We start from the raw sequence: 19,424 nt of genomic DNA on the forward strand, positions 1-19,424 counted from the left end.
GCAAGCGCCTCAACGGCGAAGCCACCTCTCCAACCCCCATGAAGAAGCTTTTAATGTAAAGTGCTGCTCCTCCTCCCCACACAGTTTTTCCTGCCCCAGTCCTCACCTAGAGCAAGGCGGGTCACGGCTGCGCTGGTCAGTGCCTCGGTTTCTGCGTCAGTGAAATGGGAATAACCGGCGGCACGCGGCTCCGGCAGCTAGGGTTAAATGCTAAAGGCGACCCGTGGCGCATAGCAGCGACGAGAAGTGCGCAGAGTTACGGGACACACGATGGCCTGGGGGCGTGCGGGGTGGGGGCGGAGGGGCATCTGGCCCGGGGCCAACGGGTCCGTGGTCCCGGGGGAGGGAGGACGCGTGTGCGCTCTGTGTCCCAGGTCGCCCGCGGAGACCGGGTCCGTGCGCTTCCTCCTTCCTCCTCCTCCTCCTCCTCCTCGCGCGGCCGCGGCCCCTCCTCCCGCTCGCTCCCTCCCCCTCTCCCCGCCGCCGCCGCCGCCTCCTCCTCCCTTTCTCTCGGTCTGTCTCTCCCGGCCCGGAATCCATCCGGCCGCGGAGCCGGAGCGGCCAGGCCGCCGTCTGCCACCGCCGGCCGTCCGGGTCCAGGGTCCGGTGGGAGGGGTCCGTCCTCGGTGCGTCCGTCCGTCTGTCGGTCCGTCCGTCCGTCCGTCCGTCCAGGTGAGCGCCCCCGCCCCGCGCGCCAAGGCCCGGCGAGTCCTCGCCACCACCACCCCCCCCCACTCTCCCGGAATCCCGGGCTCCGATCGATCGCGGCCGCTGGCCCCTGGCCCTGCCCACTCCTCCCCCGGGCCGGGCCGCGGGGCCCAGCGCTGGCGACGCCCGGAGACCTTGCCCGGCCGCGGCCTTTTGTTGGGATGCCGCGGGGGAGAGGCCGGGCCGGGCCGGGCCGGGGGGACTGGAGGGATGGGGGGGTGCTCCGGGTCCTCGCGCGCCGGGACCCTGGGGCTCGCGCTCCCCGCTCGCGTCGCCGCCGCCGAGCCACCGAGTTCCCCCGGCCCTGATTCCCCCCCCTCCACGCACCCCTGGCCCCCGCTTAGGCCAAATCTGAAATCTGAGCCAATCGGCGCCGCCTCCCTCCGCGGCCAGCACCGCGCCCCCGGCCCCCGAGTGGGAGGTGGGGGTGGGGTGGGTGCCGGGAGCGCCCAGGGACGCCCGAGCCGAGGTGCCAGCTGGGCCCCACGACCTCCCTGGTTTCCTGGGGAGGGGGGTTTCCCTCCCCTGCGGCTAAGGCCTGGTGCTGCTGGTTCCGAAGGAACCGGGCCCACACTTGCCCGTGGTCCCCACCCCCAGCCCGAGCTCCCCCACCCTCCCCAAGCAAGCCCAGCAACTGGCCGGCCCAGAAGTTGGCAAAAGTTTTGGGGTTTCACCACCGATCCAGGTCCGTTTGCCCACCTGTGCCAGAGACTGGAGGGTGAGTTTAAGCTCCGACCAAATCCAGCTCTTGCTCGCTGTGTGTTCTCTAGGCACTGCTTGACTTCTCTGGGTTAAGGGTCTACTCAGTGGTCCTGGCCAGGATTGTTGGGCTCATGGAAGAAGGGGTTCACCTGGAGGGATCGCTTCAGCCCTACGGGGTCCAGTACAAGGGTTCCACAGCCTCATAAACTGCCCAGTATAAACAGTGGTGGCTGGGTCACCTGGACTGTGAGGCGTGCCCAGCCAGTGTCCCCGGAGATCAGACTGGGTTTCCAGGATAGGCCAGGCTCTTTTGACGCTCTTGACTCCTTGGCTGGGGAGTCAAGGCACCTGAACCTCTTGATTCCTTGGAGGACCTGAGCCAGAGGGCTGCCCCTTGAACTCCTCACATCTGCCGTGAGGTCCTCAGGTGACATTTCTTCTGTGTATCTGCAGCTGTGGATTTGGCATATACAGCAGGGACTCAATAAGTGAAGGCCATAGTGAGGCTTGCCCAAGATGAGTGAGGTGTAAGGATGTGGCAGAGTCACCTGCAGAAGAGGGTGTGGTGGTGCCTCAAAAGATGCCACAGTGCCATTAGAGACAGTAACAGCCAAGTTAGCCAACTTGCGGCTTCCCCTGACCTCAGTTGTATTAGGGATGAAATGTAATGATCACAGGTGGCAGGGAAATTCAAAGGTAGAGTGCACATTTTGCTTGCCTGAGGCCTTGGTTGCCAGCCCCAGCCCCAGCAAGGTAATAGATGATAGATAATAGATAGATAGATGAATAGACAGACAGATTCATAACAATGGGAATTGAGCAATGAGAAAGACTCCCTTGCCCACTGAGTGATGGATGGGAGCCACGAGATCCTTCGGGTGATGGGGTTTGCCCTGGTGAGGTGGCCTTTCCACCCAGGCAAGTGACTTGCAGTGTGTCACCTCTCAGCTGACTGCCTGCCTAGGTCCTGGGGTGCACCTTGGGTGTGATACCTTCCCTGCTAGGACCGCCCACTCCCCTGCTGCGTGTCAGCCTTTGCTCCTCCAGGTTTAGCGGAAGTCTACCTCTCTCCCAGAAGCCCCCATTCCATCCTCTCTGGTCCCCTCATACTTCGGGGGCGGGAGCATGAGTGTTCCCCGGCATACAGTCTAGCTTCTCCCTTAGCCTCTCTGATCGTCTTCTGAGGGTGTGCATGTCAGTTGGGGGAGTGTGTGTTAACACTTGATGTCTGGATCTCCCAAGCCCCAGGAACCTGGGCGTATATGGCTCAGTGGTTTGGGCAGACCCTGTCCCACTCACCCCCTGGTTCTCTGCCCACTGGAGTATCATTGTCTGTGCACTGAGCACTTAGCGTACACTAGGCGCTGTGAACCTGGATGAGCACTATTGTGGTGGGAGGCAGGGGCGGCTTCCTGGAGGAGGAGCCTGGGCTGAGGGGAGCAGAGCACCTGCCCTCCTAGAAATCTGAATCTAGAGCGTGAACCATGGAGCAGGCAAATTGTCACATAAATGAATCTGTAATCATTGACTTGATAAGGGCCTTGGGAGGGAGGCCTGGGAACAGAGGCATCTTGAAGGGGAGCCTGGAGGAGTTGGCTGGGCCAGGAGCTAGGGGAATGACTTGTCAGGCCCAGGGAAGTGCAAAATCCCTGAGGTGGAGGAGTGTGTGCAGTTGTGAAGGAACAAAGAAAGCTGTGAGGCTGGAGTACCTAGCTTGGAGGGAGCAGGGGAGAGGTCAGAAAGGGCCTGTTATCAGCCAGGATCCCCAAGCCGTGAGGAAGATTTGGCCTTCATCTTTACACAGGGGCCTTGTGTTGACACTGCTCTGTGTGAACAGGCTCAATCAGGCTGGAGGCCAGAGTACAGAGCTGACAAGGAACCTGATGGAAATAAACATGTTAGTTAGACTCTGATATTCTGCGGGGCCCTGATCTGCTCTCAAGAGGAGGAGGCATGAGGCTGGGCTTTTCAAGTTTCAGTAGGAGTTCAACATCTTGAAGGACTGAAGGGGTGAGAGCCAGCGGTTTGGAAGCCTACTGCAGGGTGAGTAGGAATCGGGAGTGATGGCTCGGCCGTTGAGGCGCTTGCCTACAAAGTCTCATGAACCAGGTTGGCTTCCCCCCAGCACCCACGTGAAGTCACATGCACAAGGTGGCCCATGGCCTTGGGAGTATGATGGCATAGAGTCTAAAGGTGCAGTCGGGCAGGGCTGGTGTAGGAGAGGCCGTTGGCAGTTCAGGTCACCGCTGTACTGTGTGCCCAGGAGCCCCACCCTGCCCTCTCTGTGCTTCTCCGTGTGCGGAAGGCTAACCGAGGCCTGTGGGCGTGAGCGGGCTTGCCCAGGTAAACCGTAAGACCCGGAGAAGAGACACTGATACCTAGGGCTCCAGGTGACAGGCAGGGCTAGGCTGTCGTGCAGAGCTTGGTGCCATAGGGGTCTCCTTGGCCTCTAGGCTTCTGAGCCCTGCAGAGGATTTGCTGTACTGGACCTCAGCCCTGCTCCCTGCCTCCTGTTGGAGGTCTTGCTCTTCCTCTTGCTGTACCCCACCCCCTCCTCACTCCTTATCTCCCTGGTAAGCTGCTTCTGGGAAAGGGGTGCCACCTCCAGAGGGGCCTCAGTTTCCTCATCCATGAAATGGGATAATGAGTCATGCCTCCTAGGATGTCCCAAAAAGATAGACATAAGGTACATAGAGTATATCAGGTGCTCAATAAATGGGGGAAGAAAGGGTGGGGCCACATTTTGGCCGAGGGGCTGCCCCAGAGGAGCAGTTGTGAAATGGGATCACCATAGGGTCCTGCTAAGGAGAGGGATGGCATCCCCCATTGAAACTGGATCCCTGTCCCTAGCGAGGGAGACCTGGTGTAGACATTCCTTGTATTCAAGGCCTCATTACAGCTAGAAACTCCAGACAAATCTCAGTATATCCAAACTTGGGCAAGGAGGGTTAAATCTTCTAACGTAATCCCAGCAGCTTGAATGTACTGTATTTTCAATAAATCTTACTTCTCTTTCCCTCCTTGGACTCAGATAGACAAGCCCTGATTCGTATCCCACAACCTGAAGTGCTGTGTTGAGAAGCCTTTTAAGATGCGGTTTTATGTGAAACTGTGCTGTGATAGATAAGTTATGTCTGCCGTGGGCAGAATCTCAGCATGTGTTGTATTGTGCTACAAGTTTGTCATTCCTGATCTCTCCAGGCCTTCTCTCATCACTGTGGGGAAATAAGAGAGTAAAACCCAGATTAAGTCTTCTAAACTGTAAAGAAAATACCAATTTCTGAGCCGGGCACGGTGGCATATGCCTTTAATCCCAGCCAGTTTCTTCTCTTTTGATCCAAGGCTGTCCCTGACCTGATCACAGCATGGCCAGGTAGCTTGAATAGAGAGCCAGGTTATGGGGGCAATCCCAGAGTTGGAAGCCAGAACCTCTATTTTTTTTTTTTTTTGTTTTCGAGGTAGGGTCTCACTCTAGCCCAGGCTGACCTGGAATTCACTATGTAGTCTCAGGGTGGCCTTGAACTCATGGTGATCCTCCTATCTCTGTCCCCCAAGGGCTGAGATTAAAGGTGTGCGCCACCACGCCTGGCAAGAACCTCTGTTTCTTTATTCTTTGCTATAGGGTTTTGAGCAAGAGACTCCCTTCTCCCCCAGAGATGGTAGGTCCGGAACAAAAGGAGAAGCTGGAAGGGCCAAGAAGTTGAGAGGTCTTGGTTCCAACCCTCCCTTGTTTTGGTGCCCTATTTCAGGTTCTTCCCTGAGCTGTGGGACGGGGTCCTGGCTGGGGCTTAGTGGGATGTCTGGGGTAGGTGGCAGTGAGCTAGCTGTTGGCAACGGTAGAAATGAGTCTTCAGGATGCTTGGACCTGCCGGGCTGTGGGCCATTGTGAGTCTCACGTTGGGGATCGGAAACGGGCTTGGAGTGGCATCAGGAAGCGTGGAGTGCCTGCCGAGGCCTGATAGCTCCTCTCCGGCCACTCTGTCTAAATTGTGGCCTCGACTTGACCTTGTCTGATGTTGGTATCTACACATTGGAACTGGACCACAGCAGGGTGACCCACTGCGACCTTGCCCCATCCTGGAGTGGGCGGAACTGTCCTTCCTGTGACACAGAAAAGCCGAGGCTCAGAGAGGCCGAGGACTGGGGCCAGTCCCCCAGCAAATGAAGAATTTGACTTCTGGGTGACTACGGACAATTGATTGCTGCTGAGTGTGTCCCCAGTGGGGCTGATATCTTTCCAGGACGAGGGTGGGCGTCCCTGTCTTCCTGAGCTTGCAGCTTTGGCTGGTGGGTCTGCCTTTGGACCTGGAGTCCAGAAATCGCTTGTAGTTTGTGCGGCCTTGGAAAGACCATTGGCTGTGGGTTCGACTCCTGGTTCAGCCTCCGAGTTGCTGTGTCTGATGGTGGGAAATGACTGCCCTGAGCCTCAGTTTCCCCATCTGTGCAGTGAGAGCAGTAGTCCAAGCAGCTCTGACATGGTGGTGTGACTTTCGAATAAGCCACTGTGTGGCTGGTGCTTGGGTGCTGGGTCTGCCAACAGCAAGTGCTTGTTGGTTATGAGGCTGTGACCGGGAAGCCAATTCTGTGGCAAGACGGGAAGGCCAATTGATCGAGTAACCCCCCCCAGAGCTGCCCTCTGGCCATCTTGGTTTGTGGCTGGCTTGACCTGGAGTCCAGGAGTGGCTTCATTCACTGGAAGCCATCAGAGCCACTCGAGCCTGGCTCCTGTATTGCCCTGGCCAGCTCGGGATCTGCCCACACATCCGCCCCCTGTCCTATGGCGCTCAAGGACTTCTCACTGCATGGGCCCATCTCTTCAGGGGTGGCTGCTGTCTGGGAAGGGGGTGTCTGGCGGAGTTCCTTCCTCAGGCCCAGCCTCGCTTCTGTCACAGCTCTCTGTCATGGTGACCCTGCAGGCTCTCTGAGCCATTAGCTGGCTTCTTGCTTGCCATAGGTATTTGGCTCCCGCATGCCTTCGCCTGCACGGATGCTTCATTCCTCCCCGTTTTCCTCTTTTGGAGGTAAAGTCTTGCTATGTAGCCCAAGCTAGCTTTGAACTCACAGTGCCTCAACACTCCAAGAGCTGGGATGTGTTTGCCATCACACCTGGCTAGGTCCTCTATTGTTTTGTTTTGGATTTGGTTTCTGAGGTAGGGTCTTGCTCTAGCTCATGCTGACCTGGAATTCACTATGTAGTCTCAGGGTAGCCTTGAACTCATGGCAGTCCTCCTACCTCTGCCTCCTGAGTGATGGGATTAAAGGTAAGCACCACCAACCACCACACTCAGCAATCCTCTACTTAAAAATTTTTTTTAAATTATTTTTATTAATGAGAGAGAGAGAGAGAGAGAGAGAGAAGAATGGGTGTGCCAGGGCCTGTAGCCATTGCAAACAGATGCGTGTGCCATGTGCATCTGGCTTACGTGGGATCTGGGGAATTGAACCTGGGTCCTTAGGCTTCACAGGCAAGCGCTTTAACTGCTAAGCCATTTCTCCAGCCTGGTCCTCTACTTTAGCTCAGTGCTCTTCAGTGACCAAGAAACCTCTGGCTCTGAGAAGGTCTTCCTACCTCTCCCTCCCCACCTGCTCACCCTCCTCTGCCCCTTCTTTGCCCTCCCTCAAGGAGTCCTCGGGTTCTCTGCCTCTAAGAGGATATGGTACTAATTACCATTCCCACGAGTGTAGCACTGTGTAGTTTACAAAGTACCTGTCTCTGCTTGGGCAACTTGGACACCCCCCCTCCTGAGTTTTCAGTCTTCTTCTCAGGACCGCATGAGAACCCAGACTTACTGCCAGTGCTGAGAGAGGTGAAATGACTTGCCTGGAGTCACATAGCACGGAAGGGGCAGAGCTGGGAGATTCCCTCCACACGTCAGACAAGAGGCGGACATTCCCAGCCCTCTGAACAGACCCACAGATCTGCCCAGGATCCAGTGGGCCAGCCTGGGATTCAGCTAGAAGTGGCTCGTGACCAAAGCTCATGCTGGAGCCCTTGCTCAGTGCTGGGTGCAGGGTGTCATCCTCACAGCACCCTATAGCAGAGCGGAACCCGATTCAGAGGGGCAAGAATTGGCCCAAGGCATTCAACTTGTGGATTTGAGCTCAACTCCTGACATCACAGGCTGGCCCTCCTCACCCGGACTCAGTCCGTCTTTTCCTTCCTCCCACCTGGCCTGGACTGCCCTCCTCTTCCCTGGGCAGCCCCAACTACTGTGAGACATAAATGGGGCAGATAGAGAATGGGGGAGCCCCGGGGCCTTTAGCCACTGCAAACAAACTCCAGATGCACATGCCGCCTTATGCATCTGGCTTATGTGGGTGCTGGGGAATTGAACTTGGGTCCTTAGGCTTCACAGACAAGTACCTTAATGGCTAAGCTAACCCACCAGCCCATACTATGAGACTTTAGAAGTCCGTTCATTGCTCGGTGTCTCAGTCTTTCCATCTGAGGACTGGATGAGGTGCTGTGCGTCTTTCTTAGTACATGCAGTGTACCGTCAGTGTTCATAGATGCTAGCTAATGGCAAGCAAAGACAGCGCCATTCTCCAAATGGGGAACTAACTAAGGTCCAATCACAAGGAGCATCCCCACCCTTTGTGGGATGTCCCCACAGAAGGATCCTGGGGCCCATTCCACTTTCTAGAGGAGGAAGCTGAGGCATAGATCCTGGGAAGGGACTTAGCCAGGAACCCAGTTTCCAGGCTTCAGATATGGATGGAAGCATCCCGGTCTGCTCATGGACTCTGGGACACTGGGCATGGCTCCCCTCACCCGCCTCAGTTTTTGTGTCTGGGAAGTGAGCTAATGAGTGTGTCCACCTTAGAGGTGTGTGGAGATAGCGTCACCAAGCCTTCAGGCACAAGCTCTGGCCTTTCCAGGACTTGCTTACTTACTTTATTTTATTTATTTATTTATAGCAGAGAGAGAAAGAGAGAGAGAGGGAGAGAGACAGGAAGAAAAGACAGAGCATAGGCACACTAGGGCCTCTTGCACTGCAGACAAACTCCAGAGGCATGTGCCACCCTGTGCCTTTGGGTTTCCATGGGTCCTGTGGAATCGAATCTGAGTCATCAGACTTTGCAGGGAAGCACCTTAACCGCTGAGCCATCTCTCCAGCCCCCCTTCCAGGCTCTTCGTCTCATAGATAGCTGTGCTCCGTGGAGACACAGTTCTGCATCTCTCTCAAGTGGCTCCTCCATCTCCTGTGCTGTGCTGCATGGGAGGCTGGGCTGTGCCTGGGAGATTTTGTCCTAAGCTGTGACTAGTCCCCAAGGCTGTTAAGCGGGCTACAGCGGGCCCTGTTCCATCCGCTTCTGCTGGGCACTGTGGGAAAACGGCTTTTCTTTCTGAGCCTCAGTTTCCCTCTCCATGAACATGTGGTATCTTTTCCTCTTCAGCTGGCAGAGGGATGACAGGGACATTCTCCTTAAATGTCCCCTTCTAGAAGTGTCATGATTAGCCCAAAGTGGTCAAGGCTGTAGGAAGGCCTGGCTGGCAGGAAGGGGAGAGCATTATTACAGGCAGGGGATCTTGTGATCCAAGGCTTGCAGTTGGGCCGTGGGTCCTGGGTGGGCATTGGGTCCCCACCCCAGGATTCAGATGAGCAAGGTGGGTGGCTGTGAGTGCTAACATGATCGTGAGTGATCAAGCTGGCCCTGCCCTCCAGAGCAGCTCTCTGGGAGCACCAGCAGCCTCCTGCTTCCCACCCCCACCCCACCAGGTGTTCCCGAAGGCCTGAACCAGATGAGCCACCGTTCTATTTGGGGACAATTCTGCCGTTCCTGTTTCAATCCTGTGCCCTAGTTTTAGAAGCAACGTGGGTTTGGTTACCAGTTGGCCATTTACAGAAAGCTCCCCCTCCGCCCACTCTGCCCACACCTTATATCTGTGGGCAACATGGGCAGACTAAGCCTCAGCCTCCTTTGGGGTTGCCCTGGAGATCTGCCCCTGGGGTCTCTGAGTAGGGAATCAGTCAGCAGCTGGCCTCATTTATGACCGGTGATGCCTGGACCTGTGCTGGGTGCTGGGGACCCTGACAATGCTCTTTGGGATCAGTTTATACTCTGCAGGAACCAAATACAGACCATAATGATTGCCCTACTGTGGGCTAGGTACCATGGGAACAGTGGCAGCTTAATAATGCCAGGAAAACTTCCCAGAGGTGGTGATAGCTGTCCTGGGTTTTATTTTATTTTATTTTATTTTATTTTATTTTATTTTATTTTATTTTATTTTATTTTATTTTTGAGGTACGGTCTCACTCTAGCCCAGGTTGGACTGGAGTTCATTATGTAGTCTCAGGGTGGCCTTGAACTCATGGTGATCCTCCTACCTCTGGCTCCCAAGTGCTGGGATTAAAGGCAAGGTCTCACTCCAGCCCATCCTGACCTGGAACTTACTACTGTGTTGCTCCAAGCTGGCCTCAAACTCATGGTGAGCCTCTTACCTCAGTCTCCCTAGTGCTGGGATTAAAGGTGTGGGCCACCATGTCCCGCTTTTCCCGAGTTTTATTTTTTTTTCCAGTTTTTATTAACATCTTTCATGATAAAAAATATCCCATGGTAATACTCTCCCTTCTCCCACTTTCCCCTTTGAAATTCCATTCTCTATCATATCCCCTCCCCATCTCAATCAGTCTCTCTTTTATTTTGATGTCATGATCTTTTCCACCTCTTATGATGGTCTTGTGTAAGGTGGTGTCAGGCACTGTGAGGTCATGGATATCCAGGCCATTTTATGTCTGGAGGGAGGTGAGTTTTATTTTTAATTATTAGGTTTTTCGAGGGAGGGTCTCACTCTAGCTCAGGCTGACCCAGAATTCTCTATGTAGTCAGAGTGGCCTCAAACTCACTGCGATCCTCCTACCTCTGTCTCCCATGTCCTGGGATTAAAGGCGTGCACCACCACACCTGGCTTGTCCTGAGTTTTAAAGGGTGAACCAGGAGTTCATGAGAAAAAAGGAGAGTGAGGGTATTCGGGGAGGAAGGTACCCATGCACTGAGGCCAGGAGGAAGTAGTTTGGGGTGTGTGCGTGCTCTGTGGCCTGCAGTCGTGGGAGCAGGGCAAAGATAGAGGGAGGTCAGGGGGGGCTGAAGTGAGGCTGAGGGCAGGGCCTGACCTGGGGCCTTGGAGACAGTTGGCCAGGGACCATTTCTGGGAAGGAGCTGTGGGGTCTGGTGCGGAGCCTGCACCAGCTGGTTCCGTCGAGCCAGGGTTTGACCTGCCTCTGTGGAGACCCCAGCATCTGCTGAGGCATTTATACATGGCCCTGAGTGGTGAGGAGGCCCCTGGGGAGATAGATTTATCTGTCTCTGTGGGTCATGCCCAGCTTAGGCACTTGGCGTCGCTGAGGTAGCCCAGGTGGCCACACTGAGAACAGATGGGCTGGGAGAGGAGGTGGGAGTCATGCATTTGGGCTTGTGGCCAAGCCTGGAAGTCATGGGAGAATGAGAGCAGGGTGGGGGTCTGCCCCTCTCCCTAGCTTGTACCTCTTACTGCTGTGGGAAATGGAGCCCCCTCTGCTGTAGTTCCAGGAGTGGCTTCTGTGGACATCTGGGGTGCTGCAGCCAGCTCAGGTCCCCGTGTCCTCTCGGGCTTCCCACAGGCTGAAGGCTGCAGCTGGCCAGTGTGGGGCCCGACACCTTTGAATCCTCCTTTTATCTCCAGCTGGAAGACCTCGGCCAAGCGACTTTTGCCCCTTTTAGCCTCAGTTTCCCCACTTGCAGAAACAGAGACTAGCCTCTGGAGGGCTGTGTTTGGCCTTGTGCCTCTGGAAGGACCTGGCCCTGAGCCGCTACCCTGTTGGGCTGCCAAAGGATCGGCTTCCGGGAGCCTGGGGCTCTTGCTTCTTGAGGACAAAGCCCCTTTGTGGTGGGACAGATGGAGCTTGGGTCCCCCCCTCCCTAGGAAGCAGGGCCCCCGGCCCCTCCTCTGCACCCAGTTGCTGGATGGAGGAGCTTCCTGAAGCCAAGAGTGGGAGTGCAGCGCTCATGGGCTCAGTGGGGAGCATGGTAGACCCTTCCCACTGGACCACTTCTCTGGGGCTCGGGGAAGTCAATCCTCCCATCCATCCATCCATCCATCCATCCATCCATCCATCCATCCCCAGGTACCCTCTGCCTGTCTCTCTCTCTCTCTCTTTAAAAGATTTATTTTTATGAGAGAGTGTGTGAGAGAAAGAATGGGCGTGCCAGGGCCTGTAGCTCCAGATGCTTGTGCCACCATGTACACCTGGCTTATGTGGGACCTAGAGAATCGAACCTGGGTCCTTAGGTTTCACAGGCATGCACCTCAACCGCTAAGCCAACTCTCCAGCCACTGTCTGTTTTAACCCGTAGGTGCTCAAGTGTCCCGGCTGTGCACTGTGTTGGATATGAACAGCTACAGTCTTCAGCATAAGGGAGCAGAGGCGGCCCTGTCCTTACCCGGACAGCGATGTCCTCAAGCCCTTGGTCCAGGCCAGCAAGTTGAAGTGGAGATCCAGCAGGGCTGAGGGATAAGGGAGCAGCCCCTGAGGGAGTGAGGAGTGTAGATGGGGTGGGGTGGATACTCTGGGCAGAGGAAACAGCTTGTGCAAGAGCCCTGAGGCAGGAGCAAGCTGCCTTCTCAGGGGAAGGGTAGCCACTGGACCAGTACAGGTGGAGCCGAGTGAGGGAAAGGGTGGGGCCAGTATGGTGACCTATATGGGGCCCTGGGGTCTCTGTAAGGACTTCGCCCTTTGTTTTGGGGTTAGGACCTGGGTAGGGTTGAGGTCTGAAAGGTTCAGATCTGCATTTCCGAGAAGTTCTCTGCTCTATTTCCATCTCCCAGGAGCTATGGCCATAGGAGAGGGAGGGAAGGAAGTGGGTTCAAGGGTGTGTTTGGATTCGGGATGACAGGGCTTGAGACTGGGTTATGTGTGGATAGGGATGAAGTTGAGGACCCCACAGATCTCGTTCCTATCCACTGCCTTGCGTGGGCACGCTCTGAGACACGGGCCCCTGGACTCCCTGCCATTCATGGCCTCAGACCCCAGGGTCACTTCCACCAGGGCAACAGGATGCAGCTCATTTCACAGGCAAAGAAACGATGGCTCACAGTGGTCTCTCCATGGCCGGGGTTGCACGGTGGGGTGGAGCTGAAGGCGACCTTTGGATATGGGGAGCACAGATTCTATCCAAATTCCAGCCAGCAACTTTGGAGTGTACCTGTTTTCCCATTCTGGACTCTCTAGGGGAGATGGAGGCTACCTAGTGTGCCCCGGGGATGGGGGCCTAGAGTCCAACCTGCCCTATGAACTGGACCTCAGTTTCCTCTGCTGTGAAATGGGCACGATCATGGCTTCGGCCTCACCATACTGCTCGTTAGAAGAGACAGTGTGATCAGTACATTCTTAGTTGCGGCAGGTGCTTGAAGGCTGGTTCTTTTTGAGGGGGAAGAGAGGAATGAGGACACGCCTGGTGACATGCTCATTGATAGCCCGCTGGCTTAAGGGCAGGGCTGCAGTTGCTGAGTGTCCTCTTTTAGAGAACCAGCACCTTGGGATCGAAAGTTCAAGGAATTAGTGCCCAACACTGCTTCATGCATGGGTAACCTGAGACCCGGAGGGCCCTGAGGGGCGGTGAGAGGGGTCTGAAGAAGGCCTGTCAAGGTGGGACAGTAGCCTACTGCTCAGCCTTCGGGCCCAGCCCACCCTAGCGTGCTGAGGCACTACCAGCTTTTAGGCTTTGCCTCCCTCAAGGGCACCCAGACTTGGGACATGTCCTGTGGGAAGAGATCTCGTCCTTTGTGGTGCAGGACAGCGGTTGGGATCTGAAAGGGCAAAATCTCAAAGCGGCAGGAGGACCCACCTGTCCCTACAAGGCTGTGATGGTACGTGCTCCATAGCTTGCATAGCTGGTGTCCTCCTGGGCTGCTGGTCCTGTGTCCAGGGCACCCCTCAGCATATGTCAGCACCAATCCAAGTTTGCAGGGGCCTCCACCCCAGCTGCACTGGCCGAGCTGGTTTGAGCCCTGACAGCCGGAGAGCGTGCTTATACCACGAATACGGCAGGACCAGGCATGTTCTGCCTGCCATGACCCTTGGATGACCCTGCTCATTCCTTACTCAACAAACAGGCCCCAAGACTGAGTCCCTTCGCTCAGCCTTTGCTGGGCTTGGGGTTGTCTCCTACTTTACACTGTCCGCGTAAGCGGGGTGGTCAGTGGCTTGCTGTGTCTGAGTGCCAGAGTGGTAGGGAGTGCAGGTGTCAAGGCTTGCTATCTCTTCATCCTGTTTGCCTACCTACCCATCCATTCATCCATCCATCCATCCACCCACCCATCCATCTTCTATCCACCCGTGTGTATTTAGTTACTTTTTCTTTAAATTTTTTTGTTTATTTTTATTTATTTGAGGGTGATAGGCAGAGCAAGAAAGGCAGATAGAGAGAATGGGCGTGCCGGGGCCTCCAGCCATGGCAAACGAACTCCAGACGCGTGCGCCTCCTTGTGTATCTGGCTAACGTGGGTCTTGGGGAATCCAGCCTCAAACCGGGGTCCTTAGGCTTCACAGGCAAACGCTTAACTGCTAAGCCATCTCTCCAGCCCATTTCTTTCTTTTTTAAAGAGCTATTTATTTGTTTATTAGAGAGAGAGAGATTGGGCATGCCCGGCCGTCTAGCCACTGCAAAGGAACTCCAGATGCATGTGCCACCATGTGCATCTGGCTTACATGGGACCTGGAGAATTGAACCTGGGTCCTTAGGCTTTGCAGGCATGTGCCTTTACCACTAAGCCATCTCTCCAGCCCTGGTTACTTTTCTTGTTGCTGTGACAGAATACCTGATATGAGCAACTTAAGGAAGGAGGGTCTCTTCTGGCTCGAAGTTTGAAGGTCGGAAGAGCACAGTGATAGGAGCTTGAAGCAGCTGGTCACATTGTATTCACAGTCAGCATACAGAGATGAGTGCTGGTCCTAAGCTCGTTTTGTCCTTTTCATTCAGTCTGAGACACCAGCCCACGGAATGATGCTGTCCACAGTTTGGACCCTATCCTCCCCCATGGGTTCATTGAGGTGGGAAGACCCGTCCTATATAGAAACGCCTTCACAGACATGCGCAGAGGTTTGTCTTCTAGGTGATTCCAGATCCAATCAAGTTGACTATTGATTTTTTAAAAATATTTTATTTTTATTTATTTATTTGACAGAGAGAGAGAGAGAATGGGAGTGCCAGGGCCGCCAGCCACTGCAAACGAACTCCAGACACGTGCACCCCCTTGGTGCATCTGGCTAACGTGGGTCCTGGGAAATCCAACCTGGGTCCTTTGGCTTTGCAGGCAAACACCTTAACTGCTAAGCCATCCCTTCAGCCCATTGATTTTTTTTTTTTTTTTGAGGTAGGGTATCACTCTAGCTCAGGCTGACCTGGAATTCACTATGTAGTGGCCTTGAACTCTCAGTGATCCTCCTACCTCTGCCTCCCGATTAAAGACGTGTGCTGGGATTAAAGGCGTGTGCCACCATGCCTGGCTTCAAGCTGACTATTGAGATGAACCATCACACCACCCATCTATCCATCTATGTATTCACCTGCCTGTCTGTCTATCCACCTACCCATCTGTCCATCCACCTTCTCTACTCATTTGTCCCCCATCCACACGTCCATTTGTCTGCCTATGCATCCTTCTCTCGAACCATTAATTCATCTATTTAATATTTATTTATTTATTTGAGAGAGTGATAGAAAGAGGGAGAAGGAGAGGAGGGGAGAGAGAAAATGGGTGCGTCAGAGCCTCTGGCCATTGCAAATGATCTCCAGATGCATGTACCACCTTGGGCATCTGGCTTAGGTGGGCCCTGGGGAATAGAACCTGGATCCTTTGGCTTTTCAGACAAGCACTTTAACTCCTAAGCCACCTCTCCAGCACTCAATCATCTTTTTTTTTTTTTTTTTTTTTTTGGTTTTTTGAAGTAGGGTCTCATTTTAGCCTGGGCTGACCTGGAATTTACTATATAGTCTCAGGATGGCCTCTATCTCATGGCGATCCTCCTACCTCTGCCTCCCAAGTGCTAGGACTAAAGGCATGTGCCACCACGCCAGGCTTCACTCATCTATTTTAAAGCCTTCCATGTAATATATTCATCCATCCATCTATTCCCCTTTCATACATTCATCCATATACCCACCTATCTATACGTCTGTCCATACATTAACACATCCATCCATCCATCCACCCACCCACCCACTGACCGACATATCCATCCATCCACTGACACATCCATATATCCATTCATCCCTACATCCGTCCATTGACACATCCATCTCTCCATCTGCCCATCTATCCATTCATCCAACCCCTTTAACTATACACCTGTCCATTTATCCACCCACCCATCCATCCAGGCAGCAGGCGTTCTTCTGTGTACCAGATGATATTCTGGGGCTAGAGATAGAACGAAGGACCAACCAGACCCAAACCTCTAATTCTGTGGAACTCCCAGTCCACCGGAGGAGACAAACGTACAAGCGAGACAGTACATGGGCTGTAAGGGGAATGGAGTTTGACACGCTGACTGGGTCACAGACGGGCTGCAGCTGGGTGAGTGGCCAGTATGTGAGCTCACGTTGAAGGAGGTCAGGAAGGGGCTGCCCAAGGAGGGAAACTAGGGAAGGAGTACTGGTGCACAGGCCCCGAGGCAGTGGCATATCTGGAGTGTAAGGGCAGCAGCAAGAGGCTGGGGAGTAGAGTGAGCGGGGAGGGCAGTGTAAATTAGAAGGTGGGGTCAGAGCCAGCAGCCTGTGGGCCAGCCACTGGGTCAAAGTGGGCTGTGGACTGGGAGTGACAGGGGCCCCAGCAGGCTGCTGGGCACTGAAAGGCCTGGTGGAGGAGGGGAGGGACAGTGCACTGTAAGGGGCTGGAGAGATGGGCTGTCCAGTCTGGGGCAGTGGTTGGGAGGAGGCAAAGGGCCCAGCATGACTTTAGTCTTTATTCTGCTTTGTGGAAGCTTATTATTGTCCTAAGCACCACGGGTCCATCACAGGCCCTCTGGCCCCTCCACCCCTGCTCCGTGTGATCCCCGTTCTGTGTCATTTCAAAGCAGATCTCAAGCATCCTCCTTCCTGTGGACGTATTTCAGGGTGCATTTCCAAAAGAAAGCTTCTAGCCGTCCAAGAGGAAGTGATAGTTCCTTAGCGGCAGCAAGCCCCGCCCTCCTCACATACATGACGGTCAGTCAGACAGTCCACCTCCCCACTGTGTGAGAGCACGGGGGCTCCATGCTGCCCCCAGATCCTGGCACACAGTAGGAGCTCAGGCGCACACAATCGGGTATGCTTACTGGGCTCTGGCTATCCGTAGGATGTCACACATGAGAACTCATTTAGTATTTTATTTATTAGAGAGAAAGAGACAGAGAGAGAGAGAGAGAGAGAGAGGAAGAGGCAGACAGAGAGCGGGAATATGGGCAACCTCCATTGCAAGTGAACTCCAGATGCCTGAGCCACTTAGTGCATCTGGCTTTACATGGATAGGGGAAATCGAACCCAGGCGTCAGGCTTTGCAAGCAAGTGCCTTTAATTACTGAGCCATCTCTCCAGTCCTCATATTTTATTTTATTTTATTTATTTATTTTGATTTTTCGAGGTAGGGTCTCACTTTGGTCCAGGCTGACCTGGAATTCACTATGTAGTCTCAGGGTGGCCTCCAACTCACAGCAATCCTCCTACCTCTGCCTCCTGAGTGCTGGGATTAAAGGTGTGCACCACCACACCCGGCTTAGCCCTAATATTTTAGACTACTCCTGTTTGTAGGAGAGGAAACAGGCACAAAGAGGTAGGGAAATTATCCCAAGGTCACACAGTAAGGAAGGGTCGGAGCTGGGTTTTGAACCTAGATAATTCAGTTCTTCATCTCCATGTGTTAGATTCAATATGCCCAGAAAAAAGAGGGGTACCTCTTTCCGCCTGAGGGTCAGGTGCTCAGTCCCCAAAGGTGTCCTGGAGTTGAAGGGCAGGGAAGAGATACGGGTGGTGGAGCTACTGCGCAGGGACCACCATGTGCAAAGGCCTGTGGCTGGAGGACATTTAGGGATCTTAAAGCACTGTGGGGAAGGACAGCAAGCCATAGGTACCCGTAGGTAGGGGCGTGGAAGGGTTTGAACCATCTTGGTGACTGCTGTCCCCTGTTCAGGCTCATATGCCCTTAGTCCCTTAGAGCTCTCTGCCAGTGGTCCCGGTTCAGGGAGAGGGAAGGGAAACTTTCTTGCTGTTGGGCATCAGTGGGCTATGATGGGGGGGAGGTTGTGTAGTCAGGCCTGGCCACTTGGTGTTTCTGCCCACCCGTGTCCCTGAGGGAGATGCTGTCTGGGTGTGGGCGGGGAGGAGGGGGCACTGTGTTCCCAGAGCCGGGAAGCAGCCAGAGCTGTTGGCAGGGAACAGCGGGTGCCGTGGGCAGGGGCCGGCTGGCAGCGCCCCCCCCCCAACCCCAGGCCCATGCGCCATCAGCTTGTGGGGAAAGGCAGCTGAGATGACCTTGGGAAGGCTAAAGGAGGATAGAACGTGTCACCTTAGTGTCCCCACTGCAGTCATTCCCTGATCCTTGGCTTACCAAGGCCTCTGTGCCTGAGGCTGCCCAGGGTCACACAGTCATTCTGATGGGATTCGTCTCTTGCCGCGGGGGGCCCTGAGACCTGCTTGGCACGTAGGTCCGCGGCCAGCATCTCCTCCTCTGGTCTTTCGTGCCCAGTGTTCTTGGGCCTAGTGCCCCTAGAATCTCATTTCATCTTTTTTTCAGGGGGTTCTTGTTCTAGGGAAGTCTCCGCCGTGTTGTGTGACCTGGGGCCAGGTAACCCCTGCTCAGATCAGAGCCTTCCTCACTGAGGCTGCCTGGCAGTGGGACCCTTGGGTAGAGACCACCTGGCCTGGAGGAGCCTGGGAAACCTCCAGTCTTTCCCTGTCCTGGTGATTTCAGCCTGAGGCACGTACCTTGGAGGAAGAGAAAAGGTGGAAGTGGTATGGTCAAGATAGGCCTGTGAAACCTAAGGACCTCGGCTCAAGGCTCAATTTCCCAGTACCCACGTAAGCCAGATGCACAAGGTGGCACATGTGTCTGGAGGCCCTGGCATGCCCATTCTCACTCACTCCCTCTCCCTCTCTCCCCATCCACCCTCTCTGTCTCAAATAAATAAATAAGAACAGATCTTTTAAAAAAAAAAGATAGGGGCTGGAGAGATGGCTTAGCGGTTAAGCGCTTGCCTGTGAAGCCTAAGGACCCCGGTTCGAGGCTCGGTTCCCCAGGTCCCACGTTAGCCAGATGCACAAGGGGGCGCACGCGTCTGGAGTTCGTTTGCAGAGGCTGGAAGCCCTGGCGCGCCCATTCTCTCTCTCTCCCTCTATCTGTCTTTCTCTCTGTGTCTGTCGCTCTCAGATAAATAAATTTAAAAAAAAAAAAAGATAGGTTTGTCTTTCTCCTCATACTCTGTGACCTCCATGGTCTGGCCCTTCTGCCCCCTCTAAGTTGGTGGCTAAACATAACTTCCGCCTATGTCACAGCACCCTTCTTTCTATAAACTGCCCTGTCTCATTCAGCCGGATACCTATTCCTCTGGGAATCTTACTATGATTTAGGGTCCCCTCCAGTCCTTTGGAGCTGGGGATCACTGTGTTCCAATAGGGTGCTGAGGCATGGGGCCCCAAGCTCCCCAAGGCCTTGAGGAAACGTTTGCATTCCCTACTTAAGGTTTCAGGCCTCCCTGGTCTTTTGGGGTGTCCCTCAGGCCTCTTCCTGTCTGGGCCAGAGCTCAGCGGTTCCCCAGCTAAGCCAGGACAGCTCGGGCCACACCTCGCACTCTGGGCCTCTGTTACCCTCCCTGCCTTCGTCTAGGGCGGTATTTCTTTGCGTCTTCCCCAGTGCTCTGGGAGCGGCCCCCTCTAGGGAGAAGCCAGGGGTGGATCTTGTCACCATTTGCCACTAACTGGAATCTTTAGGTTCACCATTCAAACCAATGGCTTCACTTTCCTTCCTTCCTTTCTTCTTTATTTATTGTTTTGGTTTT

The 19,424-nt window shown here is 54.6% G+C and overlaps 1 protein-coding gene across 3 annotated transcripts in view; it reads left to right on the plus strand.

The window, feature by feature from the left end:
• The first annotated feature begins 524 nt into the window (after positions 1-524).
• The window catches only part of Src (SRC proto-oncogene, non-receptor tyrosine kinase), a 60,350-nt gene continuing 41,450 nt past the window's right edge, over positions 525-19,424 (plus strand). For 2 of the 3 annotated variants that reach the window (XM_045156463.1, XM_045156465.1), the window contains exon 1: positions 526-672. The gene's annotated coding sequence lies outside the window, so the exon portion shown is untranslated. Of the gene's footprint in view, positions 673-19,424 lie in introns of all 3 variants that reach the window. The other variant, XM_045156464.1, reaches the window with a different exon arrangement.

The sequence above is a fragment of the Jaculus jaculus genome, chromosome 8 (genome assembly GCF_020740685.1).
Source record: "Jaculus jaculus isolate mJacJac1 chromosome 8, mJacJac1.mat.Y.cur, whole genome shotgun sequence".
Classification (NCBI taxonomy): Eukaryota; Metazoa; Chordata; class Mammalia; order Rodentia; family Dipodidae; genus Jaculus; species Jaculus jaculus.